The following is a 12,615-nucleotide window of genomic DNA, read 5'->3' on the forward strand; positions in this document are numbered from 1 at the left end:
GGTTACCAGCGCCATGTGTAAAGAATTTTGCTCCTTCCTCCTTCAGGATTCAGTTTTGCCCCTTTCAATTTCCACACACTCACAACCTTTCATTCCATAATAAATTTACCTATTCCCATCATGGCTTGTTATTGATCTACCTAAGATTGGTTCACCCTCCATAATAAACCTTTTACCACCCTTTTCTTTCATAATAAATAAGATCCAGTTTGTAATTGGGGGTTGATCATAAAATTAGTAATGAGAGTGGATTTATTGACATCGCATGTTTTGAGCAGCATCGTCTTTTCATTCCTCCTTTTCGAGCACAATCTGCAATAAAAGATCATCTGCATCACCGATCTGCAATAAATTTTCATTCTTCTCTGCAATAAAGTATTAGTTTCATGGATTTAGTCAGTTTCAGATGAGATACAAGTAGCAGTGTGCTTTCAATAAATTGAATCTTTTGGCAGACTTTGGCAACAATACAATTTATCTGTCCTTAACCAGGATAACAACATTGTGACTAGATCAAACATGTTAACATATGTGGCAAGAAACACTTATAACTTGAGGATTCCAATTTATGTTGGTGTCAAGTCTTTGATTTTATTTTAATTTTATCTTTTGTGGTGACATGTCTTTTAGCTTTTCTAGGATGTCTCTAACTAGAGATTCTATCTCCAGGATGTCTTTGACCAGAAAAGGCGAGGATGGGGTATGTTCACCTATTTTGTTATTTGTGGATTTTCTCTTAGCAATACTATGTCTCGTTCAAGGATATGAGAACACTGTGAGTCTAGTGTGAACTGGGGCATTCCTTGTCTGCGACTATTTGATCTCCATGCAAAGGGTACAATGACTATCTAGGTAAAAAACATATCTAGATGGTCACAATTTTTTTGCCATAATAAAGCTCAATGATGATAATAGCACAAGAAGCTCTTTCAACTTCATATCTTCTACCTTCCATCCTCTTTTCCGTTTTGTCCTCCATCATCTCGTCCCTAGTTTTGTGTAGTCTTGTACCACATGACTGAGTATAATGGCGTGCCAAAATTATGTGCATCTCATGTAATCTTCACTTGCATCACCACATGTTAGTATATATCATTACATGCATATATACATCATAATGGCAGCACATCCTAAACACATCACTTGTTAATACATCATATACATATCATCATCATATTGCATTCATTTGCATCGATACATATACATTTATATCATCATGCATAACATCAATGTTGGATTTTGCCAAGATTAAGAGGTCAATGAAATGTACAAGATAGAGACATAATATGGGACAAGAATAAACTGTATTCTCATCAATAGAAAATGATCAACAATCAACTGGATTATCTCTGTTACATACAATGTAGATGAGCCTGCTTATATAGGCAAGGCTAGGGATATGTATGAGCACACAAACATGACATGTGGCTCAATAAGAAACAAGGGTAGGTAGGAAATAGGTGTGGGTAGGTAGGAGAAATAATATAATATTCCACATGAGGTGGATCACCCACCGAAGGTGGAATTATCACTCCACAATAAGTGGATATGATAGTGTAATAACAAGATCAACACCATAAGAGGTGGAATTTCTCCTACACACACTATCCCAATGTGACACAAACACCCAAGTGTCTCATATCCAAACTACTATGAAATGCATTATCCTAAGTAAACTTAAGTAAGTGTAATAATATCCATGATGAATAATTATTTACACCAACACCCCCCCTTAAGTGCAACTTAGGGGAATGCACTTAAGTCTACAATGCAACTAAGCAATGCAAGATGGGTCCCGACTACGAGGCCATGTTAGGTACCCATGCACAAATGCAAATGCATGCAAACCAATGCAATGAAATCTCTCACAAAGTGGGGAAAGAGAGAAAAACCCAATGGGAAAAAACCCTCCCCCAAAAAGAGAGATGAAAGCAATACAAAGAGAACTCTCAAAGAAGTATGTGAGGAACAAAACCCCATGTGAGGAAAAAGTCCCCCCCATATGAGAGAAGAAGAGAAGTCAAACTGTGATCCTCCCTCAATGAAGAATCTGCACCAATGATAGAAGCTCGATGTATGAAGAAACTGCTCCACGAACGTCGAACAACATTCCTCCCCTTAGGAAGAAACAAAACCAAAGGTGTATCCATGAAGTCTCCCCAATCATGAAGGGAAGATGTATGAAGAAAACTCATGATGAAAGGAATCTCTGAAAACTGCTCAAGTGTCCCCATGTCGATGCTGAAAGATACCCCCTCCAAAGGTGGTGAACTGCTCCACACTACTGAAAAAGGCACTCCAAGATCTAGTGGAGATGGATGTAGAACAATGTCCAAAGACTCATGTGTCTCCTCAAAGAATAAAGAGACCTCCTCCAACTGTTGTACATAAGTATCCACAATCATGTCAACCTCGAAAGAATGATCATGTAGAGAATGAACAAGAGGGTCAGAGTGTGCCCTCGCAACAATCGAAGAAGGATCATCTTCATCAAAGAGAAGATGAATGTCATCAATGATGTCTCCCAAATCTGCAATGTAGGATTCCATAAACAAACCTGCAATATCTGTCAAGTAATCATCCCATGAATCTGAAGCTGGAAGACAATGTATATCCTGCTGCACTGAATCACATGAAGGCAAAACTGTCGCACTATCGGCATCATCAGGTGCAATAGGTGATGTGATATCAATATGAGGAGATGAAGTACAAGACTCAAGAACTGGGTTACATGTGAGAATCCCCATGTTCAAGTGTCCAAAGTTCTCCTCAAAATCTGAATCATCACAATAAGTGTGATCATCATGTGTAGAATCATCAAATGTGAAATCATCATCATCAACAAAATCTGAAAAGGAGTATAACCGAGATGCATGATCAACCACCCCAGTCGCAATGATAGCTCTAGTCTGCATGTCTCTAATAAAAACTGAGTCAGGTGTGAACTCCACAACTCTCTTAGTTGCGCCATGTGTGATTTGATAGATAGAAAGGAGATTGTTTCTCAAGTGGGGTACACACAACACATCATTGAAGGAGTTATCCCCAATGTCAATAGATCCTTTCCCAATCACATCCATGTATGTATGATTGCCCATCAAAATCTGTGGCATGGTGCAAGGCTCAAATGTAGAGAACATAGACTGTGAAGATGCCATATGATGAGAAGCCCCTGAATCTAGAAGCCATCTCTCTGAATCATGACTAATAGTAGCACATAAAGCTTTTCCTTTTCTTGTTCCAAAAGAGTGAGTTTTTTCACTTGTAGAAGCCATGAATGCTTGCCCTTTTCCTTTTGAGTGTGAGGAAGTGGAAGTTGATGAATCATCCTTCTTGTAGACTTTAGGCAAATCAATGTTATGCTTTTTGATGATATGTGTGAGCTCATCAATCTTCTTAGTATGGCAACGATGTTCCTCATGACCAATCTTTTTACAATAAGCACAAGTAGGTCTCTCTCTCTTTGGTGAATTATCTTTCTTGGAAGAAGATGAATCTCCTTGTTGTGGAGAAGATGATGCTTTTTCTTTAGGCTTTGATTGCCATTTCTTCTTGTTTGAGTTGTCCTTTCCTTGATTTCCTTTGTTTCCTTGATTTGCCACTAATGCTTGAGACTTAGAAGAAGCCTTAAGAATGCCCATGCTTATCAACTTAGTTTGTTCCATCATCAACATTTCATTGAAAGCATCAAATGTAGGCATTTTGTAGCTTGAACCCATTGTCATCCTATGAGTTTGGAAACTAGAAACAAATGCTGCATATTCTTGTGGAAGCTTCCCTATCAAGTTGAATATCAATTGAGTATCCTTCTTATCAATGCCACAATCTTTGAGTTGTGCCCTCAACTCATTTGCCTTAGTGACATAATCTTGTATAGTATCAAAGTTCTTGGGATCTAACATGGTGAGATCACTATCAATTTGATATCCCCTAATCTCATCAACTTGACCATACAAGTCTTGAAACTTTTGCCAAGCATCCTTGATTAGAGTGCATTTCTCAATATGAAAAATGAGATCCTTTGATACATACTTTCTTAAGGTATCAATTGCCATGATATTTTTAGTGAGCCAATCTAACTGACCAACTGGATCAGCCTTAGGATCAGCTGGAGCAACAATAGTTCCATCAATGTAATGAGTGAGTCCTTTTTCCATAAGTTTACTCCATGCATCAATTTTCCAAGTAGCATAGTTATGTGGAGTTAAGAGAGGAAACTTAGAAGAACCCATAGCAGCAAAAAGGAAAGAACACAAGAGCACAAAAGCATAAGAGACACCCCCCCAAATTCAATCAATCAAAGTACCCCCCCAAAAGTGATGATTTTGGCACTTTATACTTAGTGCGATTACAATGAGCCACTTGCAAAACAAGGCAAAGTGGGCTTATGATGCAAATTTTACAACTTCTCAAATGAGATACAAGAGACTTCAATCAATATTGCAATGAATCTAACTGAGATTCAAGCAAATCTACAAGTACCAAGAGAGCCAAAAATGGCCAAGATCTGAAAGTACAATTTCTACTTACAATGACATCAATCTGATAGTATCATGTGAAAGTAGATGAAAAAATACGCACTTTCAAAAAAAATGGCACCTAAAAAGGAGGTCGTATGACCCCAAACGAAGCCTCTGAAGTTGCAAAAACTAGGATTACTCAGGGACAGTCTTCAAAAACTAAATTTTCTGAAAAATCCATGCATCAAAATCAAAAAATTCTTTCACCACTGTGGAGAGCACAAAATTCTAGCCCATTTCAAAAAAAATTGCACCCAAAAAGGAGCAAAAATGAGCAAGTTATGGCCATTTGAAGTTGAACTGTAAAATCAAAAAAGCAAATGAGAGGGGGTCCAAAAAATTTCAAACCCTGCTGATGTGGCACTGACGTCAGCAATTCACTGGGTTAAATTTGACGGCCGTATGACCGTCGCCAAAACTTCACCTCTCTGGCTGACTGGGCGTCCGTACCGTACGGACAGACTGCGTGGCAAGCTGGCTGTATGTTCTGTACTGTACGGAATTGGTGACTGTGCAGGGTGATGTGGCTGTCCGTACTGCTGACTGTGCGTACGATAATCCACGTAGCTTTGTACGGAAAATCGACGTGTTTGTACGGAGGTGCCGCGTGGCGGAGGAGTTGTCCTGTCCGCGTGGCTGTGCTGACGTGGCAGAAGGTGTGGTCGGGTTCGGTGACCTGTCAGACGGGCCGGAGGTGGAGGGCGCCGAGGAGCGGCGAGCAGAGGCACGGAGCGGCGCGTGAGTCCGGGGACGGAGACTGGAGGCGCTGTGGAGGAAGCGGCGGTGGCGCCGGGTGAAGGGAGCGGCGCCGGCGTCTTCGGCTGTGGAGGATGCAGGGCGGCCGGGGGGATTCGGCGGCGGCGGCGCGGCAGAAACACAGCGCGGAGCCGGGAGGTGTACGCGAAACGCGACGGAGGAGACAAGACCTGCAGTGTCAGGTACGGTCGCTGGCGAATCTGCAGACCTGCGCGCAAGGTACAGTCATGGGGGTACGGGGGTCTGCGGACCCCCAAACCAAAATTTTTCTTTTTTTTTTTTGATTTGCTTTTCAATTTTTTTGATTTTTTGATCGAAATTTTTTTTTTGATTTTTTTTTTTTTTCAAAACAATATTTCAGAAATAAAAATAAATCTTTATTTTTTTTCGAAAAAATACAGGGATATTTGAAAAATCCGTACGATATAGCAAAATTGGGGAAAAAAATTTTCTCACCAAAATAGACCAACTTTATAACCAAAATTCATGGAAATGGCCTTCTGGACGCAATGGCGAGGTCGGATTTGGTCTAGGATGCCTCCAAAAGATGATGCTCCTCAGATCTGCCTCTTGACGTCACAATAATGCCTCTTCAAGACAAATCAATGAAGCCCCAAATAGCTCTGATACCATGTTGGATTTTGCCAAGATCAAGAGGTCAATGAAATGTACAAGATAGAGACATAATATGGGACAAGAATAAACTGTATTCTCATCAATAGAAAATGATCAACAATCAACTGGATTATCTCTGTTACATACAATGTAGATGAGCCTGCTTATATAGGCAAGGCTAGGGATATGTATGAGCACACAAACATGACATGTGGCTCAATAAGAAACAAGGGTAGGTAGGAAATAGGTGTGGGTAGGTAGGAGAAATAATATAATATTCCACATGAGGTGGATCACCCACCGAAGGTGGAATTATCACTCCACAATAAGTGGATATGATAGTGTAATAACAAGATCAACACCATAAGAGGTGGAATTTCTCCTACACGCACTATCCCAATGTGACACAAACACCCAAGTGTCTCATATCCAAACTACTATGAAATGCATTATCCTAAGTAAACTTAAGTAAATGTAATAATATCCATGATGAATAATTATTTACACCAACAATCAACATAAAAATATAATGCATTACATCATGTACCTAGATCACATGTCATAAGCATCATACATAAGCATCATAAAATCATATTCATACATTCATGGCATAAACATCATATAGAATCATCACATTATAAAGCATATAGAAGAATCACAACACCATAGAAAATGCATCACATAGGAATACATGTATATAAATATCGCATCATAGGTACAATAGGTTGCAATGGTTGTCCTCCCCTCCCTCTCACTGACCTCCATCTCTGCCCTCTACCCTCTCTCCCCGACCTCCATCTATGTCCTATCCTCCATCCCTACCTCCTCCACCCTTTCCCCTCACAATCCTCCTCGCTTCTCTTTGTCACCTACCTCCATCCTTATCGTCATTATCCTTATATAACCTTGGTGCTAGCTCTCCTGGGCCTATCAATCACAGGAATGAATGTGCTACAAAATAGGTTGCATATTAAACCGACATGCCTCCGTCTATTATATCTCTCAACATATCCCAAGGCAAAGGCACCATCTCCTGGAATTATGTCAAGGCCGCATCATAAGTCAAAATCAACCCTTAGTGTACCTTCTCTCTAATGGTTTGTGCAAAATCACCTAAGCCTCGTGGCATTTGTTGAACCCTACCAAATTGCGTAGATACCCTGTCAACTAGATGCCTATCCAAAATAGATGGTGTCCACCCAATGAGATATCTGCTATGAAAACAAAAAGGTAGCTCCTTGTCATCCTTCTCCCAGGCCTTGCAGTCTAAGTATGGTTGCCTTGTCACGTTTTCAATATCATCAATCACTCATCACCAGTACTCTAGCTTCCCAATCTGTGGTTTGGAAGTGATCATGCCATAAGTATGAAAATATATCTTCACGTGACCTCTGAATCCAAAATGAATCAACCTCATCATTTCTATGTGCTCATAAGCCCAGAACTGTAGTAAGGTGACCTCGCATCCCAACCCGCAACCACTGAGGTACACAAATTGATGCAACTCATGGTATAAATGTGCCAATATGCATGACCACCAAGCAAATCTGGTCCTCTATGTAACCAGGATCTCCAGTGCTCTCCCCCACCCTATCTCCAATCCACAAGTAGCTTTGTTGGGACACCATCTTGGGGCAACTTTGTATCAGTTCATCTTATCTTCTTTGAGCGAACGCAACAAGATGCATTGTCTCGAAGAGGGGCAAAATGTAGACACCTAAAATTGTCCTAGCCTAATTAAATAAATATTTTATTTATTTAATTATTTTTATCCTGCCTTCTATTAATTAAAAAGATTTTTATTTATTCAATTAATTCATTTATCCTTATCTAGCCTTTCCATATTTAAATAAATATTTTTTATTTATTTAAATTATCCTTTCCCTAAATTAAATAAATATTTTATTTCTTTAATTGGTCCCACTTTCTCTATTAACTAAATAGGTCCTATCAAAGTCTTTATTTTTGAACTGAGCGAGTGGATGGGCGGGAACCAGAGAGAGCATGCAGGAGGGAGAAGTCGAACCAAGGGTTTGGTGAAGGATGAGGATGCAGGTGATGAGGATGATGGTGGTGACAGTGACGGCGGGGAGATTGGTGATCGTTGCCTTGGCCTGTTTGCGGATTGTGCCATGTTCCATGATGAGGATGATGTGGGAGCAACCAATGATGATTGTGAAGGGGTAGGATGCTTTTCTATGCTTGGGGAGTTTGTGTTTGACAATGCTGAAGTTGGCTTTTTTGGCTTCTTCCTTCCTTGCTCCCTTGTTCTTCTATCCCCTGTTCTTTGCAGTTGTTAGACACTCTCTACCTTCTATGTGTGCAGGGATCAAGGCTTGGATGAGCTTCGAGTTTGATGGGATGCTCTGGTGGGAGCCATAGTCTTTGGGTGTGTTTCTCTTGTTTGGGACCAAAGGTTCTACTTTTGTGGGTTTTCGGTTACCCTCCTCTCTTTGGGATGCCTTGTGTCCTTGGGGCCAGATCTGGTGTTGCTAAGGTTTTCTTTTTGGAAGATCCGATGTCTCGGGTTTTTTTTTATCTGGGTTGTCCTCCTATTGAGGTGGAGGGACTTTTTATATATTGGGCTATAATTGAAATGTTTGGGCTTTTGGGTTGTTCTTATCCTTGCATGTCTGTGATGGCCCTTTCTCCTATTGAGGTGGAGATTAGGTGGTTGAGAGCAGTTGAGTTTTAGCTTGCTGCTAGAGGGTTCTGAGGGCTGACATTTCACCTTCTCTCGTCCTATCGAGGTGGACCTCTTCCCTATTGAGGTGGGGAGATGGTGTTAGGAGGCCTTTTAGATGATGCTACTGCTCGTGTTGCTAGTTGAAGCTGCCTTTCATTCTCTCATGTGTTTCTTCATGGCAAGGTCTGGATCCTTTGCGTGTCCCTACTACCCATATTTTTTTGTGGCTTGAGGGACCCTTTCAAATCCCTCTTGGTTCAGTTTGGAATCAGTTGGTTGCTTTTTCGGTTTTAGGTTCTGGGAGCCTGGTAAAACCCACAGGCGGGTTGGTTGTTGCTAGTTCTTTCAAGTTTTTTTCTTTCCCGTGCGTGCTGGTTGTGGGAGCCTTGTTTTTCCCACTGGCAAGTTGGATGCTAGAAATTTTAAAAGGCACAGTTTGGCCAGTTGTGGTTTTTTATTAAGGGTTAGTTGTGTTGTTGGCATACTGAGTACTTTGTTACAGGTTAAGGGATCTTGGGAAAACCCTTGTTTGTTGGTTTTGAGAGCCAGTTTAAATTCCATAATGAAGGTTAGGGGAGCCTTTCAAAACCCCATTAGTCTAGATTGTGAGTATATGATGATTTATTGTAATTAGGTGTTGTTGAAGGTGATAGGTGTTTGGATACACCCATGGAAACATCTGTAGGTTAAGGGAGCCTTGTAAAACCCTTGTTTATGTGTTAGGGATGATTTTATGTCCAGTTTATGGTTTGGTTGTTGGTATGTTGATGTTCTTTTCTTTTAGTAGCGTTGTACTGTGGGTTCCAGATACTGGTAAAATCTGAGGGTTTTGGGTCCCTTCAAAACTTGTGGGGTTTTGGGTCCCCTCAAAACCTATTGTATGAGGTTTTTGGTCCCTTCAAAACCTATTTACCCTTAATAAAAAACTAAATAGATCTTTATTTATTTAATTAATTCATTAGCTTTTTCCTTCTATGACACTTGTCATTTATCTCTTAATTTTCTTCTAACTCCCCCATTCATATTTTATTATTATCTCTACCTACCCTTTAATCCTAGTCGACCATTTATCCTTTTACCTCTAAATCCTATCCCTTCATTTAACAAGGTGTCTTCTATATAAGAGGGCACTCTCATCTTTTCATGATCCTAATCTAATGACATATCCAATCAAGCCATCTTGCGATCAAGCGACTTCACAACCAAAATTCGTTCTTTGTTGAGCTCTTGTGCACAATACAAAATTTGAGAGCAAATATATCAAACAAGATCAATGCAGATAGGAAACAATGTAGATCAAATTCTACCAAGCACGTGAATGATATAATCTTTCTAGTTTTATTGTGATTTGTATGTTTTAGGTTCTTCATTGGTGTATGGTGGATTCTTGATTGTAGAACTAGGGTTTTTATGTGGTTGGATCTTTTATGGTTTTATAATAGTTTTAATCTTCCAAATTTCACCATATATGGTATTTAAATATTTAATAATTTATAATACATAAAATAATTATTTATAACATGTAACCTAAATATACATGTCTACTTTATAATATAATAATATACTTTAAATTTATAAATATAATATTTTATATTAAATATAATTTATTCTTAAACTTATTTATATGTACCTAAGTGCAAAAAATTGGTGGAGGCTTGTGAAGTGTTTGATCAAATGAAATAACAATATAAGTTTCATGGAATATAATAATTATATCACAAAGAGCCTTATCACTATCACTCAACTCTTTTTTGTCAATGTTTTAATTGTATTATATTGAATTAGTAGTCTACACTCTTTCACAATCTCAAACTGAAACTATAATGGCTCTTGCTCATTCACTTGCATCAAATAAATTGAAGAGTTTTAAGAGGGGGAGAGATAGAGATAGAGATAGAGATAGAGATAGAGAGAGGTCAAGAAAGAGAGTGTGAGAGAGGGAGGAGGGGAGGAGGTTCACCTTTGTATAACTTTTTTTTTAAATTTTTTTTAATGTATTTCAAGGATGTTGCAATTTTGGAGACTAAATCTTAAACATGAAATAATGTATAAAGTTAATGTATGTGGGATGAACACTCAATCCAAAGCAACCACTTGTCTATCAAAAAATTGATCTCACGCAACTTCATTCACAACAATCTATCAATTTACCTCTTGCAATATACAATCATATAAACTAGCAATCACACCTTGGCGTGCAATGGTTACACCGAAGAGGTTTGGTAGGTCAAGTAGGGAAAAAACTAGTCTAATTTCTGTATGCATTTGTGCTATACACAAGGTTAATAATGATATGGAGATGAAATGTGAAATAGAAGAAATGTGGAGAGGTAGAGATATGTAGATATAAAGGTCTAGGAAGAGGGAGATGAAGAGGGAGAGAGAGGGAGACATGTCTATAGATAAAGTGGGGGGGGGGGGGGTGGGGAAGATGGAGGTAGAGAATATAGAGTGAAAGAAGAAGATTGAGACAGGTAAAGGGAGAGATAGATATAGAGAGATATGGAGATAGAGAGGGAGATGTAGAGGAAAAGATAGATAAATGTAGAGGGAGAGGGAGAGATATAGAGAGAGATATATGGTAAGATAGAGTGATGCAAAGATAGAGATATAAGGATATGTAGAGAGGAGGGGAGAGGGAGGGAGAGGGAGATAAAGAGATATATATGGTAAGAGAGTTGTGGAGAGAGGGATGGGAAGGAGATGGAGAGATATGGATAAATAAAGATAGATAGAGAAGCAAGATGGAGACAAAGAGAAAAATAAAGAGATAGAGATATAGAGCATGAGAGAAGGAGAGAGTAAGAGAGATAGGTAGACACAATGAGATATATATCTAGATATGGTGAGAGAGATATGGAGATAAAGATAGAGGGGGCGAGAGTGAGAGAGCAGGGAGGTGACACAAAAATGTAATAAATGGAGAGAGATAAATAGGGGGAAGGTAGAGATGTAAATAAAGAGATAGGGAGAGAGAAATAGAGAATGCGTGTACATGAGAGAGATGGGAGGATTGATAGGGAGAGATGGAGGGATATAAATTGTGAAAGAAGGGACATAGAGGGGGGGGGAAGAGTGAGATATAAAGGAGGTGATATAGACATGCAATAAAGTTAGATGTGGGGAGAGGTGTGGAAGGTCAATTAGGGAATATATTGGTCTATTTTATGCATAAATTTGTGTGGTACGTGAGGTCAATTGGTAGATTGTCCAAACATGACTGAAACAAAACCTTTGAATTAGAAATATAATTAGGATTCATTACCAACAATATCCTGTTATGTTTTCAATGAGGAGAGAGGAAGATAGAGATAGAGATGAAGTCAAAGAAAGAGGGATATGGAGAGAGAGGGAGAGATAAAGAAATAGTGGAGAGAGGTATAGATAGATAAAGAGAGATAGGTAAAGGAGAGAGTGAGAGAACATGGATATACATGCATACATATACACGTGCATGTGTATATACATATACATATACATGTACATATACATATACATATTGATAGGGAGAAAGCTAGAGAAGTACTCAACAAGGTGAATTAGGTCTAATGATTCAATTGGTTTACAAAAATTTTGTTTGTGACTATCATGTATGTTTTCAAAATCATCTTGAGGTCTTAATGCTAAGTATCTCATGCATAGCTTCTCCAGCATCCATCCTTTGATGAAGGCTTATACCCTTACTCAACTCACTCCTCCTTGATTGTATACTCTTCTAACTTCAATGCCTTGCTTCCTAGGCATTCATACCTATGGCACCAAGACTAGGCAAACCCCTCCAAAGGTTCTATGAAGCAAGGCAAAAGTTTTGTCTTTGACCATGTGTAATTTTGGATTACTTAAGCATTTTTTATCTTCTACTCAAACCCATTTGATTGGTTGCAAATCCCAAAAGGTTATATCTTTTGTCTAGAAGGTGGAGGGGTTTATTTTGATGTTCCTAGTTAGTCCACCAAAGGTTTCAAAAGTTCCAACAAGCCCAAACCAATTGAGTCCTAGAAAATGCAGTTTTGTAGACCAAGAAGGCTAGTAGCTCGT

The sequence above is a fragment of the Cryptomeria japonica genome, chromosome 1 (assembly GCF_030272615.1).
Source record: "Cryptomeria japonica chromosome 1, Sugi_1.0, whole genome shotgun sequence".
In the NCBI taxonomy this organism is placed as follows: domain Eukaryota; kingdom Viridiplantae; phylum Streptophyta; class Pinopsida; order Cupressales; family Cupressaceae; genus Cryptomeria; species Cryptomeria japonica.